This window comes from Bufo bufo, chromosome 1 (genome assembly GCF_905171765.1).
Source record: "Bufo bufo chromosome 1, aBufBuf1.1, whole genome shotgun sequence".
Classification (NCBI taxonomy): domain Eukaryota; kingdom Metazoa; phylum Chordata; class Amphibia; order Anura; family Bufonidae; genus Bufo; species Bufo bufo.
The window spans coordinates 191,083,640-191,104,544 of record NC_053389.1 but is presented as its reverse complement, the minus strand read 5'-3'; the positions used below and the strand labels follow the sequence as shown (position 1 = coordinate 191,104,544).

The 20,905-nt window shown below is 47.4% G+C and overlaps 1 long non-coding RNA gene across 1 annotated transcript; it reads right to left on the bottom strand.

Moving 5' to 3' along the window:
- Positions 1-2,847: 2,847 nt before the first annotated feature.
- LOC120986907 lies at positions 2,848-13,670 on the bottom strand. Its single transcript, XR_005775839.1, has 3 exons — positions 13,659-13,670; positions 10,603-10,605; positions 2,848-3,118 (listed from the first exon to the last, which is right to left on the bottom strand). It is a non-coding gene; the product is annotated as an uncharacterized LOC120986907 (long non-coding RNA).
- Positions 13,671-20,905: the final 7,235 nt, after the last annotated feature.

Here is a 20,905-nt window from a genome sequence, read left to right as displayed (position 1 = left end):
CGAGTGCCGCCCATGTGGTTGACATACCTCACAGCGGACACATTGTCCATGTGAAGGCGAATGCAAGCATTCACAGTACTGCTCGTAAAACTCCTGATCGCGAAGGATCTGGCCAGTAACTCGAGGGCATTGATATGGAGGTTGGACTCCTCCTGCGACCACAGGCCCCCAGTGGACACCCCGTCGCAGTGGGCTCCCCATCCGAGGAGGCTGGCATCGGAGTCCACCGTGAATTCGGCTCTGCCGTTCCAAGCCGACAGGTTGTGGATCCACCAAGATAGCTCGTCTCGCGTCTCTGCATCCAAAGCAACCACGTCTGCATAGGAGGCTCCCCCGCGAAGATGGGCGATCTTCAGGCGCTGGAGAGCCCGATAATGGAGGGGTGCTGGGAAGACCGCCTGGATGGATGATGACAGAAGGCCAATTATGCGGGCCAGATGGCGTAGGGAAATTTGGCGGCGCCGCAAAGTGCGTCGCAACTCTTTGCGAATCGCCCGCACTTTATCCAAGGGGAGGCTGAGGGATTCGGACACCGAATCCACCAGGAAACCCAGGAATTCCATGCGTCTGGACGGGGACAGGCAGGACTTCTCCCGTTTGAGAAGGAAACCCAGCTGCGAGAGGAGGTCCGTTGTACACTGAAGATGGGACAGTAACGTATCCCTGTTTTGGGCCATGATAAGGATGTCGTCCAGGTAGATGATGAGACGGACACCCCTGCCCCGAAGCCAGGACACTACTGGGCGCATGAGCTTGGTGAAACACCAATGAGCGGAAGAGAGGCCAAAGGGTAGACAGGCAAACCGCCAGGTCTCCTCGTTCCAGAGAAACCGGAGAAGGTCTCTGGACGGAACCGACACCGGGACCGTAAGATACGCATCTTGGAGGTCTAATTTCACCATCCAATCCCCCGGAAGAAGCAGGTCCCGCAGGAGGTGGATGCCCTCCATTTTGAAGTGCCGGTAGCGCACTAGTGCATTCAGAGCGCGGAGGTTGATGACCGGGCGCATCTGACCTCCCTTTTTCTCTACTAGAAAGATGTTGCTTAACACCCCCAGAGAAGTGGAGGGAGCCCGCTCTATGGCCCCTTTCCTGCACAGGGTGGAAAGTTCCTCCTGGACCAAAGTGCGGTCCGCCGCGGACAGAACTATTGGGTGGGGGTGCGGAATGCGGTCTGGGGAATCTATTAGTTCTATTTGGAAACCCCTGACCGTGGAGAGGACCCAACTGTCCGAGGTGATGATCTGCCAGGCAGGGAAAAAATGCCGGAGTCTGCCCCCTACAGGTGGATTGAAAGAAACATGAGGAATCGGCAATCTTACCATACGGGCGTCTAGATCCGGGAGTGCCTCTGAAACCTCGGGAACGCCATGGTCTACCACGGGAAGGGAAGAACGGGTTCTACTGGCGTGATTCCTGGTAGGAGGATCCCTGGAAGCCAGGTGACTGGGAAAAGGAGCCTCGGCCCCCGGTACGGGCCTGGTAGGATGAACGGCCGGACAGGCGGCCCCTGACACTGCCGGCCCTGGAAGAGACCCGCCCCTGAAAAACTCTCCTCATGGAGGATTGCGCCTTGTCCAGGGCCGTGAAGGCACCTACGTAGCGACCAAGGTCCTTAATAAAAGAGTCCCCAAACAAGAGGCCCTGGGCATCCTTGCCCGTTCGGTGAGGGCGAGATTCGCCAGTTTGGGCTCTATTTTAAATAAGATGGCCTTACGTCTCTCAATTGACAGAGAAGTATTGACGCTTCCGGCCATACAAATCGCCCGTTGCACCCAACCCGGGAGTTCTTCCGGATCTACTTGCTTATTGTCAGCTCTGGCGGACTCCACTAGGTCAAAAAGTTTTGCCAGTGGGCCGAAAATATCAAGCAGCTTGTCCTGGCAAGCTTTTAACGCGGACTCCAGACCTTTACGTGGATTCCAGCCTAGTTTAGCAAGGAATTGCGTCATCTTAGGGTCCACAGTAGGGGTATCGCACACTTTATTGGGAATGATCGGCCTAGGGCATTCCGCTTTAAGTTTATTACGTGCCGCCTTGCTAAGCGGGCGGCGGACCCAAGCTTCTAGATAGCTGGACAAGTGGTCCGCAGGGAGCCATTCAGCAGACCTAGGGTGGTGCAAGGCATCCGGGTCAAATAATGGATCCCCAAAAGGGTCCGTAATCGCACCCTCCGTATTAGCGGAGTGTTCACCGGGTGCGCTAGAAGGGCGAACATTTTGTGGCGGTGGGTTAGAAGGACCTGGGTCCTCCATCTCTGTGGCGTCCCCTGAATCATGAGCGTACTCATCCTCAGCCTCCTCACTAGACCCCATTTCTGAGTCGGAGTCGCTCTCAAATTGTGCTCTAGCACATTTCTACTGCCGCGCCCGTTCTGCCTGGCGTGGTAAGGCTCTTTTGCGTGCATGCGGCACGCTATCCTGTGGGTAAGACACGTCACCAGTCGTAAGGTTTCTGGAGGCCTGAGTATCATTCTGGGACTCATTAATTGCAGGTGTTACGGTATGACCTGAGCGCGACCCCTGCGCAGCACACTGAGTGTCAGAGGAGTGTGCCAGGAGCGCTTGAGATAATGTATGGGAGATGGTGGCAGAGACCGAGCAAATAGCAGAAGCAATAGCGTCAGCCACTGCCTTCTGAAACACAGATGTGTCCCCAGGACCTGACCCAATATAAATCCGATCCGCAAAGGGATGGTAGCAGAAACGCAGGGAGCTGGGTCAGCAGGGCACGGCAGGCAGTGAGTGACTTCACCAAATGGATGCCGAAGTCACGCGAGACTTCCAGTCATCGGGATGCGCGCGGTGCCGCGATCTCGCGAGACTTCCGGCGAGGCCACCGGAGTCATGGCGAGAAGGCAGAGGGAGCAAAAGCGGGGAGAGACGGCGCAGAGCGACCCAATCTGGCAAAATGACGCGCAGAGGGTAAAGTAAAACGGCGGTAGGAGTACCAACCAATAACAATTATTAGTTATGGAAAAAACAATTGGTTAACCATATAACATAACTACACTCTAGAGACAGATACTCATCTCCTCCTGTGAGCAGCAAAGAAAGAGGAGGACTGTTTGGTGGAGCTGGTTCTTATACTGGCTGGTCCAGGGGGAGTGGCTAGTTACCTTGGTTACTAGTGGGGTTTTTTCTCTTCCTGTGTATGTTGCTGCTATAATTTTAGTAAAGGAAGAGAAAGCAATACGAAACCTCCGTGTCTGTAATAAAATCCGTAGTCTCATACACCACTGATATTACACTGGTGTATGGGAGTAAGAAATTCACTGGGGCTGCAGTGAGCCATGTACTGCACACATCACTGCTCCTGTCTGTCCGCTTTGGTAGAGCAGGGCATAGATGGGCTATGTCAGGTTTTAGCAGAGTGGGTGTAAGAAACAGCCCAATGATGTCCCAAGTTTCATTAGTCTGTTTAAACTGTGTTAAAGTTGAATGTATATACACTGAACAAAAATATAAACGCAACACTTTCGGTTTTGCTCCCATTTTGCATGAGCTAAACTCAAAGATCTGAAACATTTTCTACATAAACAAAAGACCCATTACTCTCAAATATTGTTTACAAATCTGTCTAAATCTGTATTACTGAGCACTTCTCCTTTGCCGAGATAATCCATCCCACCTCACAGGTGTGGCATATCAAAGTGCTGATTAGACAGCATGAATATTGCACAGGTGTGCCTTAGACTGCCCACAATAAAAGGCCATTCTGAAATGTGCACAGTTTTGCCTTACTGGGGAGGGGGGGGGGGGCAGAAAACTAGTCTGTATCTGGTGTGGCCACCATTTGCCTCACACAGTGCAACACATCTCCGTCGCATACAGTTGATCAGGTTGTTGATTGTGGCCTGTGGAATGTTGGTCCACTCCTCTTCAATAGCTGTGCGAAGTTGCTGAATATTGGCAGGAACTGGAACGCGCTGTCGTATACGCCGATCCAGAGCATCCCAAACATGCTCAATGGGTGACATGTCCGGTGAGTATGCTGGCCATGCAAGAACTGGGATGTTTTCAGCTTCCAGGAATTGTGTACAGATTCTTGCAATATGGGTCAGTGCATTATCATGCTGCAACATGAGGTGATGGTCGTGGATGAATGGCACAACAATGGGCCTCAGGATCTCGTCACGGTATCTCTGTGCATTCAAAATGCCATCAATAAAATGCACCTTTGTTCGTTGTCCATAACATATGCCTGCCCATACCAAAACCCCACCACCACCATGGGCCACTCGATCCACAACGTTGACGTCGGCAAACCACTCACCCACACGACGCCACACATGCTGTCTGCCATCTGCCCTGAACAGTGAAAACCGGGACTCATCCATGAACAGAACACCTCTCCAACGTGCCAGACGCCATTGAATGTGAGCATTTGCCCACTCAAGTTACAACGACCAACTGCAGTCAGGTCCAGACCCTGATGAGGACGACAAGCATGCAGATGAGCTTCCCTGAGACAGTTTCTGACAGTTTGTGCAGAAATTCTTTGGTTATGCAAACCGATTGTTGCTGCAGCTGTCCGGGTGGCTGGTCTCAGACGATCATGGAGGTGAACATACTGGATGTGGAGGTCTTGGGCTGGTGTGATTATACGCTGTCTGCGGTTGTGAGGCCGGTTGGATGTACCGCCAAATTCTCTGAAACGCATTTCTCTACCAGACGGCTTATGGTAGAGAAATGAACATTCATTGCATGGGCAACAGCTCTGGTAGACATTCCAGCAGTCAGCATGCCAATTGCACGCTCCCTCAAACGTTGCGACATCTGTGGCATTGTGCTATGTGATCAAACTGCACTTTTCAGAGTGGCTGTATATTGTGGGCAGTTCAAGGCACATCTGTGCAACATTCATGCTGTCTAATCAGCACTTTGATATGCAACACCTGTGAGGTGGGATGGATTATCTCGGCAAAGGAGAAGTGCTCACTAACACAGATTTAGACAGATTTGTGAACAATATTTGAGAGTAATTGGTCTTTTGTGTATGTAGAAAATGTTTCAGATCTTTGAGTTCAGTTCATGCAAAATGGGAGCAAAACCGAAAGTGTTGCGTTTATATTTTTGTTCAGTGTATGTTCCTGTGTTTCTGTGTTTCTGGTCCCTTAAGACAGCAGCCATTGTAATATGATGCTGGAGTGACACACCCCAATGATGTCAGCCTGCCTGTTTGCAGACAGAGTGAGAAGAGAAGCAGGAAGAGACGAGACAGGGAGTAGCAGCCATCTTGTCAAGAGAAAACACAGGTGTCTGTGCTGTATTGAGAGTGTGTGGAGATATTAGAGGACTTTCCCGTGCAGCCAAGCTGTATGTATTTCAGTCCAGAGGCGGACAGAGTATAAAGAGACAGTACGCTTAGTGGAGCCACGCTGAAAGGACTGTGCTCAGTGGCTAATCAGTGAAACTGACATTGTGACCGCGTATATTGCCACCAAAGTTAGAGACTCGCAGTGCTGTTGAGTACCGGACAGTAACTGCAAAACCCCAGCTTACATCACACCTCAGTGTGCTGAGTGATATCTGCTGTTGGATTCCACTGCATCCATTTGGTTTCCCTGCCTGCTGAGGAGGATTTCATTGCTTCGGATATGGTGATAACCGTGAGGAGAGGACGCTTCTATCAAAGAAAGGAACGACATTGGGCCCCACTGCTCGCTTCTATGGACTGTAAGCGGTCCACCTGGACCACTGGGATAAAGGGGGTGCACACCCAACTGTGAAGTTAGGGTCAGTTAGGGATAGCTTTGGGACTATTGTTCATTCAGTGTCCATACTGCCGAAGCGGATGTAGTAAAAGTGGAAACTATTGCAGAATCTGCCTCATGCTATACTATGTATTTTGCTTGTCCTTTTCCCTGTTCCTTTACCTTTAACTTGCCTTTGTTAACCTGTAGTAAATGCATTTTTCTTGAACTTGACCACTGCGTGTGTGTTCTTTTCTGGTTGCTGAGCCCAAGCCACCTGCCTTGCCATCGGTTCACAAATTGGCGTAGTTCTGCAGGATCCGTTTACCATAATGGACGGCGACGCACTCATTAGGGGGGATTGTGTTGGAGGAAGAATGCCAGCAGGGGCTATAATGAGTCAGTTAGCTAAATTTGATGGCAATAATATGTACTATACCACATCAGAAGTACTAGTAGAGCTAGCCATATTGACGTTACAAGGGGATGCTAATACCACAGTGATATTGCGGCCATTCGAACAAAGACAGACATTTGAGCAAGTGGTCCAGATTCTAGAAACCATCTATGGAGAAACTGCATTGCTGGGGTCCCTGCAGGCTCGGTTCTTCCAGAGGGTACAACAGGAGAATGAAAATCTCCGCCAATATGCGAATGCTCTAGAAGAAGGGAAGGAAAGAGGGGGCTCGCTGGCCTTCTTTAACCCTGATCGGACTCTCTGTGACCAGTTTGTCCTGGGGATCCGTGACGGCAGTTTGATTGTTACTATACAGGACTTTATACGACGAGAGAATGATGCTAAATTTCATGATGTACAAATAGAGGCCATCTCACGTGCCAATAGTATGTTCCCGAAGCCCCAGACCAAAGTTGGAGTCACTTTGTCGCAGGGGGCTAGCTCTGGCCCAGAATCAGTAGAAAAAGGGACAGTTAAAGAAATTCTTACAGTAATGCAGAAATTGCAAGAGCAAATGTAACGCCGGCAAACCAGTTGTGATAAAAATTCAATGAGAATTGCAGACTTCCAGAAAACTAGAGATGAAGGGACGGGCTGTCCACCTCAAGAAGGTCACAATCACCCACAATCCCGCTAGAGGGATGAGGACAGGACCTACCGAAGGGGTCCAAATAATTTAGTACAGCGCTCAGGAGAAACCGAAGGGGCTTACCAAAGGGGTCCGAACCGATGCTGGGAGTGTGGACGGATAGGACACGTTCCTGCTAGATGTCCAGAGCAGCTTATGAGAGACCGCCATTAAACTGAAGTCCCCTGCTGCTGTAAGGTGTGTAGTAGGGGAGACTGAGAAGGAGACTATGTGGGGAGAATGCCCTGATGAGGACCTAATCACTGCAAGTCCCATCATACAGATGGAATTGGAAGGTATTCCAGTTACCGGGATGATTGACACGGGTTCCCAAGTAACGACCCTGAGTAGAGACTGTTATGAATGGTACTTCCGGCAACATGTGTAATATGATCCCCATACATTCGTATGAGTGATCACAGCTAGCCAGTTACCAGTCCCAGTGGTGGGAGTGGCCTGGATGAATGTCAGGTTATGTGGTCAAGATCTAGTCAAGAAAGGCATTGTGATGGTACGGGAGCCACATGAAATAAAGGCTCCTGTCATTTTGGGGATGAATGTGTTAAATGAATTGGATCAAATTCTCTTTGAAAAGAAAGGTCACGGTTATTAGAAAGAAACCACCACCCATCGGCCTACTGAAACAGCGTTCCAGAGGCTGATCCGGTCATGTGGCTTACAGAAAGGTTTGGATGTACAGCGTCCTCTGGCTCGAATTTTGGACTGTTTGCATACAAAAGTTATATTGCCACCCAGTCGAGAGATGATAGTGTCCATGCCTATAGGCACCTGTCGGAAACTAGAAGGCATAGCTGTGTTGGTAGAACCACTGCAGGCAGCCGAAGGGGGTGTTGATCCCCTAGTAGCCCGTTCCTTGGCAGTAGTTCGCAATGGGAGAGTACCACTCCGATGTGTAAACACCCAGGACCAGAGTGTAGACCTGACCCCAGGAAGGCTGCTGGCTAACATCTATGTGACTCAGGAGAAAGTAAGGAAAGTAACTTTGGTGCAGCTGAAGCCGGCTGAAAGGGATGAGTGGATCGTAACCGTGTCCATGGGTGAAGATGAGGGCCCCATCTCTAAATGGAATGGCCGTGCAATTTGAGAACAGATGAAGATGTAGACTTGTTCGTGTTCTCTGGAAAAGATCCAGAAGGTAGATAAACTGTTGTGGGCGAACCAAGCAACCTTCGCGCGTTATGCTGAAGATTTTGGATGTAAGACAGGGAACTACCATGAGATTCCCACAGGAGAAACCCATCCAATTAGAGAGCGCTACCGACAAATTCCTCCACAGTTGTATCAGGAAGTGATAGAACTGTTAACTAAGATGCTGCAGGATGGGATCATCCGAGAAAGCCAAAGTCCCTGGGCAGCTCCGGTGGTGTTAGTAAGAAAAAAAGATGGGTCCATCCGGTTTTGCGTAGGCTATCGGAAGTTAAACGCCTGCACCATATGAGATTCCTACCCCTTACCCCGGATTGAGGAGTCCCTTTCGGCGCTAGGGAGAGCCCGGTACTTCTCCTTGCTGGATATGGCTAGTGGGAATTGGCAGGTGCCGATGGCCAAGAAAGACAAGGAGAAGACGGCATTCATCTTGCCCATGGGGCTATATGAATTTAACCGGAAGCCCTTCGGGTTGACAAATGCCCCTGGAACGTTTCAGCGATTGATGGAGAAATGTCTTGGTGACTTTAACTTTGAGTTCACTCTCATCTACTTGGACGACATTATAGTGTATTCTGCGACCTTTGAAGACCATCTGTCACGGCTGTATGTGAGCAACAAGAGCATACACTGTAAATAGAGCTACTGACCAGACCCAAACTAGGGAGGATAAAGGGTGACCCCTGTCAGACCCTCAAAGCTCTCCCTATGCTGCTAAAGCACATGCCCGGATCCAAATGGTGGAACGAGGCATGCCCGCGTACCTAAGACTGATGACCACTGTAACCCCTACACTAGTGGAAGGGGCACAGCCACCGGTGCCCTGCTCAGTATATGGAGGGAACCGTGGTCGCCTCAGATCCAGTCAGGAAATAAACAGATACACAATAATGTCTGCACACTTAGCTGAAGGAGCTGCGGCAGCAGAGAAGACGGATCCAAGGAGAGCTGGCAATATCCGGAGTACTTGCTGCAGCAGAACACAGGTCCAGTGAAATGATAGCATACAAGGGAAGATACTCAAGCAAGAGCTACCACTCAAATGAGAAATATAATCCACGCCCTACAATAGGAGGAGGGGTGATTTAAAGGGAGGGAAATCAAACGCAGGAGGAACAGCTGGGAGGAAGGAAACAGAAAGTAAACAGAGCAGTGAGAACTCCTCCCAGCTCTAGTAGTGACATCATCACAGGGGTGGAGAAACAGAGCTGTGAGAACGTCCCAAAGCTCTGGTAGTGACAGTACCCCCCCTCTACGGGTGGACTCCGGACACCCAGGACCCACCTTCTCAGGATGAGCCCTATGAAATGCCCTGATGAGGCGAGTGGCTTTAATGTCCGACACCGGAACCCACATCCTCTCCTCAGGACCATAACCCTTCCAATGAACGAGGTACTGAAGAGAACCGCGGACAACGCGAGAGTCCACAATTCTGGAAACCTCAAACTCCAGATTGCCATCAACCAAAATCGGAGGAGGAGGCAAAGAGGAGGGTACCGTGGGCTGGACATATGGTTTTAAGAGAGATCTGTGAAATACATTATGTATCTTCCAAACCCGTGGAAGATCAAGACGGAAGGCAACAGGATTGATGACTGACAAGATTTTATAAGGCCCAATAAACTTGGGACCCAATTTCCAGGAGGGAACCTTCAGTTTAATATTTCTTGTAGACAACCACACCAGATCACCCACATTCAGGTCCGGACCAGGCACACGTCTCTTATCAGCCACACGCTTATACTTCTCACTCATCTTTCTAAGATTACTCTGAATCTTTTGCCAAATGGTAGACAAAGACGAGGAAAATCTCTCCTCCTCAGGTAAACCAGAAAGAGCCCCTCCCGAGAATGTCCCAAACTGCGGATGGAAGCCGTATGCACCAAAGAATGGCGACTTATCAGAAGATTCCTGACGACGGTTGTTCAGAGCAAACTCAGCAAGAGGGAGAAATGAACACCAATCCTCCTGGTTCTCTGCCACAAAACGGCGCAAATATGTCTCCAGATTCTGATTGAGGCGCTCAGTCTGACCATTCGACTGCGGGTGAAAAGCAGAAGAGAAGGACAGCCGAACCCCCAGGCGAGAACAGAAAGCCTTCCAGAACCTGGACACAAACTGCGTGCCTCTATCGGAAACAATATCAGAGGGAATGCCATGCAATTTAACAATATGGTCGACAAAAGCTTGCGCCAACGTTTTAGCATTGGGTAAACCAGGGAAAGGTACGAAATGAGCCATCTTGCTAAAACGGTCCACCACTACCAGGATCACCGACTTCCCTGAGGAACGAGGAAGATCCGTGATAAAGTCCATGGACAGGTGTGTCCAAGGACGGGAAGGTATGGGTAACGGGAGAAGGGAACCTGAAGGCCGTGAACGAGGGACCTTAGCGCGAGCGCACGTCTCACAAGCAGCCACAAAACCCTCCACCGACTTACGAAGAGCCGGCCACCAAAATCTCCGAGCAATGAGATCTACCGTGGCTCTACTCCCGGGGTGACCAGCAAGAACAGTATCATGATGCTCCTTGAAGAGTTTGTGACGTAGCTCAGGAGGCACAAACAACTTCCCAGAAGGACAACGGGCAGGTACCTCAGTCTGGGCAGCCTGGACCTCGGCCTCCAAATCAGAATATAGAGCAGAAACAACTACCCCCTCCGCCAAAATGGGACCCGGGTCCTCGGAGTTTCCTCCTCCCGGAAAACAGCGAGAGAGAGCATCAGCCTTCACATTTTTGATCCCAGGGCGGAATGTGACGACAAAATTGAATCTGGAGAAGAACAGAGACCATCTGGCCTGTCTCGGATTCATACGCCTGGCCGACTCCAAGTATGCCAGATTCTTATGGTCGGTAAAAACGGTGATAGGGTGCCTGGCCCCCTCCAACCAATGGCGCCACTCCTCGAAAGCCAACTTGATGACCAACAACTCCCTATCTCCCACATCATAGTTTTTCTCTGCCGGGGAGAGTTTTTTAGAGAAAAAGGCACAGGGTCGCCATTTGGCAGGAGAAGGACCCTGGGACAAAACCGCACCCACACCCAACTCGGAAGCATCCACCTCAACAATAAAAGGTAAGGAAACATCAGGATGCACCAAGACGGGAGCAGACGCAAAACTCTCTTTAATCTTAGAAAAAGCTGCAAGCGCCTCCTCCGACCAAGAGGAAAAATCCGCCCCCTTTTTTGTCATGTCAGTGAGGGGTTTGACAACAGAGGAATAATTCAAAATGAACTTTCTGTAATAGTTTGCAAAACCCAGAAAGCGCATCAATGCCTTCTGATTCTCAGGAAGCTCCCACTCAAGTACAGCACGGACCTTCTCCGGATCCATGCGAAAACCAGAAGCAGAGAGGAGAAAACCCAGAAATTGAATCTCCGATACCATAAAAAGACATTTCTCCAGCTTGGCATACAATTTATTTTCCCGCAGAATCTGCAGAACCTGAAAAAGATGATCCTGATGGGTCTGAACATCAGGGGAAAAAAATCAAAATATCATCAAGATACACCAATACAAATTTCCCCATTAAATGGTAGAAAATACTATTAACAAAATGCTGAAAGACGGCCGGAGCATTCATCAGACCAAAAGGCATAACGAGATTCTCGAAATGCCCGTTAGGGGTATTAAAGGCCGTTTTCCATTCATCCCCCTCTCTGACCCTGACCAGGTTGTACGCGCCTCTCAAATCCAATTTGGAAAAAACCTTGGCCCCAACAATTTGGTTGAAGAGGTCCGGGATCAGAGGAAGGGGATAGGGATCGCGAATCGTGATACGGTTCAGCTCCCTAAAATCTAGGCAAGGTCTCAGAGAGCCATCTTTTTTTTTAACAAAAAAAAAAAAACGCGGCAACAGGTGATTTTGAGGGACGAATATGCCCCTTATCGAGACTCTCGGAGATATAGGTTCGCATTGCGATTCTTTCCGGTTGTGAGAGATTGTAGAGGCGTGCTTTTGGCAGCTTGGCGCCGGGAATGAGGTTAATGGGACAGTCAAACTCCCGGTGAGGAGGTAGCTCCTGAACACCGCTCTCGGAAAACACGTCCGAGAAATCAGAGAGAAATGATGGCACAGTTTTAGTAGACACCTCTGCAAAAGTCGCTGTGAGACAATTCTCTCTACAAAAGTCACTCCACTCATTTATTTGCATTCCTTGCCAATCAATAGTGGGGTTATGTCTAGTGAGCCAGGGTAACCCCAAAACTAGAGGAGAAGGCAATCCGTTAAGGACAAAACAAGATATATCCTCCACATGAGTGTCACCTACAGCTAGCCGGATATTGTGAACAATGCCCTTCAGAGATCTCTGTGAGAGTGGAGCAGAGTCAATAGCAAAAACAGGTATATCCTTTTCTAATGTGCAAACCTGAAAACCATGCATGGCTACAAATTGAGTGTCAATAAGATTGACGGCCGCTCCACTATCGACAAAAATCTCACAAGAAATGACTTTGCTCTCTAGCGCCACCCTGGCAGACAGGAGAAAACGGGAACTGCAGGTCAGAGGAAAAGCATCAATTCCTACATCAACTTTGCCCAAAGTAGCAGATGGAGCAGAGTTTGATGATTTACCTTTTGAGGTTTTTCTCTTATTATCGCTCTTAATACAGTTCAAGAATCTCCTAGACGGACAAACATTTGCCAAATGACCTATGCCCCCGCAACAAAAACACACCATACTCTGAGGACTAAATCCTCCTTTATCAGGGGCAAGTCGACCTAGCTGCATGGGCTCCTCCTCAGAGGGGAGCGAGACAGGATGAGGCCCCTGCACACTGAATGAGACCGCACCACTGCCCCTAGACTGACAATGGCTGGACAGAGAGGTCTCGTTTCTTTCTCTTAGACGCCTGTCAAGGCGTACCGCCAATGACATGGCAGACTCTAAGGACGTTGGTCTCTCATGGAAAGCAAAACGCATCTTTCAATCTCTCTGAGAGACCATGACAGAACTGACTCCGGAGTGCAACATCATTCCAACCAGAATCAGCTGCCCATCTCCGAAATTCAGAACAATAAAGCTCCGCCGACAGTTTGTTCTGGCATAAAAAACGTAAGTTAGATTCGGCCAGAGCAACACGATCCGGGTCATCATATATCTGCCCCAGGGCCACAAAAAATCTTTCCACGGATCGAAGGGAGGGATCCCCTGATGGCAGCGAAAAAGCCCAAGTCTGAGCATTACCCCTGAGCAGGGAGATGACAATCCTCACCCTCTGCTCCTCATTACCAGAGGAGTGGGGACACAAGCAAAAATGGAGTTTGCATGCCTCTCTGAAGCGAACAAAAATTCTCACTGCCCCCGGAGAACGTTTCCGGAAGTGAGACCTTTGGCTCGCAACAAACTCCATGGGCCGGAGCAGAGCCCAAAGCTTGAAGCTGAGTCATAGATTGACGGAGATCCGCTACCTCCAAAGAAAGACCCTGCATGCGGTCAACCAGGCCAATAAGCGGATCCATGTCAAAAAGGACGGTTTTGGTGGATTATAATGTCACGGCTGTATGTGAGCAACAAGAGCATTTACTGTAAATAGAGCTACTGACCGGACCCAAACTAGGGAGGATAAAGGGTGACCCCTGTCAGACCCTCAAAGCTCTCCCTATGCTGCTAAAGCACATGCCCGGATCCAAATGGTGGAACGAGGCATGCCCGCGTACCTAAGACTGATGACCACTGTAACCCCTACACTAGTGGAAGGGGCACAGCCACCGGTGCCCTGCTCAGTATATGGAGGGAACCGTGGTCGCCTCAGATCCAGTCAGGAAATAAACAGATACACAATAATGTCTGCACACTTAGCTGAAGGAGCTGCGGCAGCAGAGAAGACGGATCCAAGGAGAGCTGGCAATATCCGGAGTACTTGCTGCAGCAGAACACAGGTCCAGTGAAATGATAGCATACAAGGGAAGATACTCAAGCAAGAGCTACCACTCAAATGAGAAATATAATCCACGCCCTACAATAGGAGGAGGGGTGATTTAAAGGGAGGGAAATCAAACGCAGGAGGAACAGCTGGGAGGAAGGAAACAGAAAGTAAACAGAGCAGTGAGAACTCCTCCCAGCTCTAGTAGTGACATCATCACAGGGGTGGAGAAATAGAGCTGTGAGAACGTCCCAAAGCTCTGGTAGTGACACCATCTCCACCAGTTGGGGCAAGTATTTCAATGATTGCGGGAACACGGGCTCAAATTGAAACCCAGTAAATGTTGGTTGTTCCAATCTGAAATTGATTACTTGGGTCATCGCGTATCAGGAGAAGGGATGAGGCCGTCGAGGGACAAGATAGAGGCTGTTCAAGATTGTTTGACACGACTACCCTGCGAGAAGTGACGGTGTTCCTTGGAGTTCCTTTGTCTTCTGGCGCGAGCGATACACTAGCCAATCAGCAGCAGGAGCTTAGCCTGCTAAATGCTGATTGGCCAGTGCAGCACCCAGCAGAAAGAAGAAAGAGAGCTATAACCTAGCTGCAGTGCTGGCAGAGTCAGGGACATCGGCGCTGGTCCATGCACTGCGTTTGCACACAGTGGGGGAGGGATGGAGGGGGGGCCTGAGAAGGAGGGAATCAGGGCCCACCGGAGTCGTAGATAGGGACTCAGGATGGAAGACATAATGCATAACTAACTGCAAACATTGTAGCGGCGTGGCCTTCCATGCACTCTGGCCCCCCCCCGACAAGGGCCCCATAACAGTTGTGTGGTCTGCCGCTATAGGCGTTACGCCACTGGTTTTATTTCTGCAGCGAGCTAACTGTAATTCCAAATATGTTATTTTTCTGATTGCATGTGTTTCCTGTCAAATACAATATGTGAGCTGCACAACTTGCACTTTAAAACACGTTTCAGGTGACATATTTCATTACATCTCTGCCCTCTATTGAGTTCATCCATGGACCTCCTCTAGTATGCTTCTCAGCCTGGCATTGGGGTAGACGACGCCATTATCCATCTTCTACAGCGAGCTCTTTCTCACCTGGAGAAACCAGGGAACACTGAGAATAGTGCTCTTTGATTTCTCCAGCGCTTTCAACACCATATAGCCAGAGCTACTAAGAGACAAGGTGGATCACCACCTCTCCAAATGGATCCTAGACTACCTGACAAACCAACCTCGGTATGTGAGTGTAACAGCGGCTGCTGTGCGCCGCTGTTCTCCTGCTTACTGTTGCGGTCCCCGGCCCGGTGTTCAGCAGTGATCTGCCGCCAGTGTTTCCTTTCAGCCCTGGCCACAGCATGCTTGCTGCTTGTTTCCCGCAGCATTTCCTTAAGGGTCAGAGCGCGTCACTTCCTATGTTTTATGGGTTGGATCATGTGACCTCGCCAGCCAATCCTAGCCCCCCTGCACATATATAAGTGGCTCAGCCCCCTTCCCAGATGCCTCAGTGTCAAGGTCCTTGTGTCCTGCTAAGGTTCCGGATATCCACTTGTGTTCCTGACTTGTACTTGTGTTCTGCTACCTGTTTGATCCCTGCCTGCTTGTATTGACTCTCCTGTTGCCGACCCAGATTGCCTGACCTGTACCTGTGCCGCCTGCCCTGAACTATTGCCTGTCTGACTTCACCTCTTCCTCATCCTTTGGTCCAGCACTGTTGCTCCTGGTAAGGACTCTGACAATGCCTGTACCTCTGGTACCTTTCTCAGGTACCTCCTGGTCCGCCTGGACCAGCTGCCTCATGTGCCTATCCTCCTTAAAAGGTAGTGACCTGGTGTTCCCCTCGGGAAAGTCTATCCCCACCATCAGGGGTACTGTGAAGATCGAGGGGTTCACTTAGACAACGCCCTTAGAGGAGGTAGGACACGTGGCACAGTGGGTTCACACCCGCTGGTTCATGACAGTGAGAGCCTGAAACTGTGTGTCAGACATGGTGATCTGTAGTACAGGGGCACCTCAGAGTACAGTTCTTGCTCCTTTCCTCTTCACACTGTACACTGCAGACTTCAGATGCAACTCATGTAGCTGCTACTTACAGAAGTTCTCTGATGACTGAGTAATAATAGGCCTCATCACAGACGAGGATGACATGGAATACGGAGAACTGACCCAGAAATTTGAGGATTGGTGCAAGCAGAAGCAACTTAGGATCAATGCCGGGAAGACTAAGGAGATGGTTGTGAATTTCCTCCTAAACCAGTGGACATCCAGGGGACACACATCCAGGGGACAGATTATAAGTACCTAGGTGTACTCCTCAATAATAAGCTGGACTGGGCAGGTAACATGGACGCACTATACAGAAATGGTCACAGGAGGCTTTACCTACTTAGGAGGCTGAGAGCTTTTGGAATTCAGAGGGCACTTCTTAGGGCCTTTTTCAACTCTGGTGGCATCAGCCATCTTCTTCAGAGTGGACTGCTGGGGTAGCAGCATCTCAATCAGGGAAAGGAAGAGACTTAACAAACTGATTTCAAAGACCAACTCTGTCCTGGGGAGCCCCCTAGGAGCAGTGCAGGTGGTAGGTGAGAGAAGGATACTATCCAATTTGATCTCCATGCTGGAGAACAACTCTCATCCCAAACATGAGACGGTGATAGCATTGAGTAGTGCAGTCAGTGACCGACTGCTTCACCCCAAGTGTGAGAAGGAGCACTATTGGAAGTCCTTCCTCCCTGCTGCTGTTAGGCTGTACAATCATCACAGTCGATAGGAAGACCACAGCACTCAAGAGAGAATGTTGCATAAATATCTTATTTATTTTCCTATTTTGTTTTATATTTTTTTATGTATATATATCCATCCGGAAAAAAATTCCATTCATAGTAGTATACTGGCCAATGTTTCGGTCTTATCCAAGACCTTGTTCACGGCCTGAGTATTGTAGGTAGTAGAGGCATCTACAATACTCAGGCCGTGAACAAGGTTTTTGATAAGACCGAAACTATGAATGAAATTTTTTTCCGGATGGATATACAGTACAGACCAAAAGTTTGGACACACCTTCTCATTCAAAGAGTTTTCTTTATTTTCATGACTATGAAGGCATCAAAACTATGAATTAACACATGTGGAATTATACACATAACAAACAAGTGTGAAACAACTGAAAATATGTCATATTCTAGGTTCTTCAAAGTAGCCACCTTTTGCTTTGATTATTGCTTTGCACACTCTTGGCATTCTCTTGATGAGCTTCAAGAGGTAGTCCCCTGAAATGGTCTTCCCACAGTCTTGAAGGAGTTCCCAGAGATGCTTAGCACTTGTTGGCCCTTTTGCCTTCACTCTGCGGTCCAGTTCACCCCAAACCATCTCGATTGGGTTCAGGTCCGGTGACTGTGGAGGCCAGGTCATCTGGCGCAGCACCCCATCACTCTCCTTCATGGTCAAATAGCCCTTACTTTCAAAGTTTTCCCAATTTTTCGGCTGACTGACTGACCTTCATTTTTTAAAGTAATGATGGCCACTCGTTTTTCTTTACTTAGCTGCTTTTTTCTTGCCATAATACAAATTCTAACAGTCTATTCAGTAGGACTATCAGCTGTGTATCCACCTGACTTCTCCTCAACACAACTGATGGTCCCAACCCCATTTATAAGGCAAGAAATCCCACTTATAAAACCTGACAGGGCACACCTGTGAAGTGAAAACCATTTCAGGGGACTACCTCTTGACGCTCATCAAGAGAATGCCAAGAGTGTGCAAAGCAGTAATCAAAGCAAAAGGTGGCTACTTTGAAGAACCTAGAATATGACATATTTTCAGTTGTTTCACACTTGTTTGTTATGTATATAATTCCACATGTGTTAATTCATAGTTTTGATGCCTTCAGTGTGAATCTACAATTTTCATAGTCATGAAAATAAAGAAAACTCTTTGAATGAGAAGGTGTGTCGAAACTTTTGGTCTGTACTGTATATACATAAAAAAATATAAAACTAAATAAGAAAATAAATACGATATTTATGCAACATTCTCTCTTGAGTGCCGTGAGCCTCCTATCGACATTGGTATTATACTTACCACTGAGCACCGTCCATACTAAATGAGGAGTGCCGTTCAACTCTTGCCTTCATACAATCATCACAGACCCAAATGGAGATAGACTTCACTCATCGCCTACGGATTCCTGTGGATATCATTCAATTCTATGAGCTGTGATATCTATATCCCTTATTTTTTATTTTTATTTTTTTAAATCTGTACCCTGTATTGTAATGCCTGTATTTTGCATTTTCTGTGCTGCTGTAACACTGTGAATTTCCCCATGGTGAGACTATTAACCTCTTAAGGGACCATTACGTACCTGTACATCATGGTATGCACTGCCTTAAGCCACCATGACGTACAGGTTCGTCATGGCAGCAAGCTGTCACCATGGCTGCAGACATGGTGACAGTGCTGAGATTCTGGCTGTTGCACACAGCCAGGGATCTCAGCTAACTGTCCCGGGACCAATTAAGGCAGTCCCGGGCTGGTGATTGCTCTGATCACAGGATCCTAATGTCGGCAAAAGGTTCTGAGCCCCACAGTTCGTGACTGTGGGGATCAGAACCTTCTAAAATGTATTTAAAACTAGTTTACCCCCTTCCTTCCCCCCTCCCCGCAAACTGTGGCCATGATACACCTCCCCACCCTCCCCATTCAGGATGGACAGCGGCGGCAGTGCTTCTCCCCTCCCCCTCAGGATGGCTGAGAGGTGAGCAGTCAGGGACTGCTGTATGGCTATCCATCGGGCCGCTGCTCTGCAGTGGCAGTGACTCGATGCTTGAAGGGTAAACAGAGGAGGGAGCTCCCTCCCCCATCGGGACGTTGCTGTGGCAGCGTCCCAATGGTTATCATGGCAACCGGACGCCTTCACGGGCATCCGGCTTGCCATGGTATATCTGAGCCAGAGGCAGGAGCCTGATCAGGCTAAGTGAAAAGTCACAATACAATGCAGTACACTATACAGTGTATTGCAGTGTATTGTAGAGCCATCAGACCCACTGGATCTTCAAGAACAAAGTGGGTCTGAGTCCAAAAAGTGTGAAAAAAAAGTGAAAAATGTAAAATGAAAAGTAAAAAAAAAATCTAACTTCCAATATCCACACATATAACTGGTTAAAAATTTTAAAAAATAAACACTAAACATGTTTGGTATCGCCGCGTCTGTAAAAACCTGATCTATAAAAAGATGAAGTTCCTTTTACCGTACAGTGAATGCCATAAAAAAAAGGAAAACTATGATGGAATTGCAACTTTGCTCACCTTACTTCCCAAAAAATGGTATAAAAAGTCAAAAAAGTCATATGTACCCAAAATTTGTACCAATCCAACCGTCACCTCATCTCGCAAAAAATGAGCCCCTATCTAAGACAATTGCTCAAAAAATAAAAATAAACTATGTTCTTAAGAAAATGGAGACACAAAAACATGTTTTTTTTTTTAAATAGACATATTAGGTATCTCCATGTCCGTAACAACGTGCTATAAAAATATCATGTGATCCAACCCGTCTGGTGAACACCGAAAATAAAAAAGCTATTTTTTATCACCTTTTATCACAAAAAGTGTGATACCAAGCGTTTCAACAGGGCATATGTGCCCCAACATAGTACCAATCAAACCATCATCTCATCCCACAAAAAATGCTTTTATTGTGTAAAACCAAAATAACATTTCAAAAATGCACATATTAGGCATCGCCGCGTCCGTAACAACCTGCTCTATAAAAATATCACATAATCTAACCTGTCAGGTGAACATTGTAAAAAATAAAAAAAGATAAAAACTATGCCACAACAGCCATTTTATGGTTACCTTGCCTCACAAAATTTTTTAATATTGAGGGTTCAAAAATAATATGTACTCCAAAATAGTACCAATAAAACTGTCATCATATCCCATGAATTACAAAATGGGGTCACTTTTTGGGAGTTTCTTCTGTAGAGTATGGCAGGGGGGCTTTGAATGGGACATGGTGTCTAAAAACCAGTCCAGCAAAATTTGGCCTGCAAAATCCATATGGCGCTCCTTTCCTTCTGTGCCCTGCCGTGTGCCCATACAGCAGTTTACGACCACAAAATCAGGGTAATAGATATTGGGATTTGTTTGGCCATTAACCCTTGCTGTGTTACAGGAAATAATGTATTAAAATGGAAAATCTGCCAAAAAAGTAAAATTTAACAAAGTTGTAAAATCAGTTTTAAATAATTTGAGGGGTGTAGTTTCTAAAATAATTTATAGGTGGTTTCTACTATGTAAGCCCCACAAAGTGACTTCATAAATGAACTGGTCCTTAAAAAAGTGGGTTTTGGAAATCTTCTTAAAAATTTTAAGAATTTCTTCTACAATTCTAAGCCTTCTAATGTCCTAAAAAAATAAAATAACATTTACAAAATGATGCCAACATAAAGTAGACATATGGTAAATGTAAAGCAATAATTATTTTGTGAGGTATCACTATCTGCCTTAAAAGCAGAGAAATTCAAATTTAGAAAATTGCACATTTTTCCAAATTTTCAAGATTTTTTATTTTTTTTTAACCACCTCAGCCCCTATAGCTTAAACACCCTTAATGACCAGGCCACTTTTTACACTTCTGACCTACCCTACTTTCACCGTTTATTGCTCGGTCATGAAACTTACCACCCAAATTAATTTTACCTCCTTTTCTTCTCACTAATAGAGCTTTCATTTGGTGGTATTTCATTGCTGCTGACATTTTTACTTTTTTTGTTATTAATCGAAATTTAACAATTTTTTTGCAAAAAAATGACATTTTTCACTTTCAGTTGTAAAATTTTGCAAAAAAAAACGACATCCATATATAAATGTTTCTCTAAATTTATTGTTCTACATGTCTTTGATAAAAAAAAAAATGTTTGGGTAAAAAAAGAAAATGGTTTGGGTAAAAGTTATAGCGTTTACAAACTATGGTACAAAAATCAAAGTGCGGTATCTGTGGATCACTACAGCTGAGTAATGGATTTAAGGTGCTCTTGGTTTATGTGACCCACCCAGTCACAGAAAGAGATTAC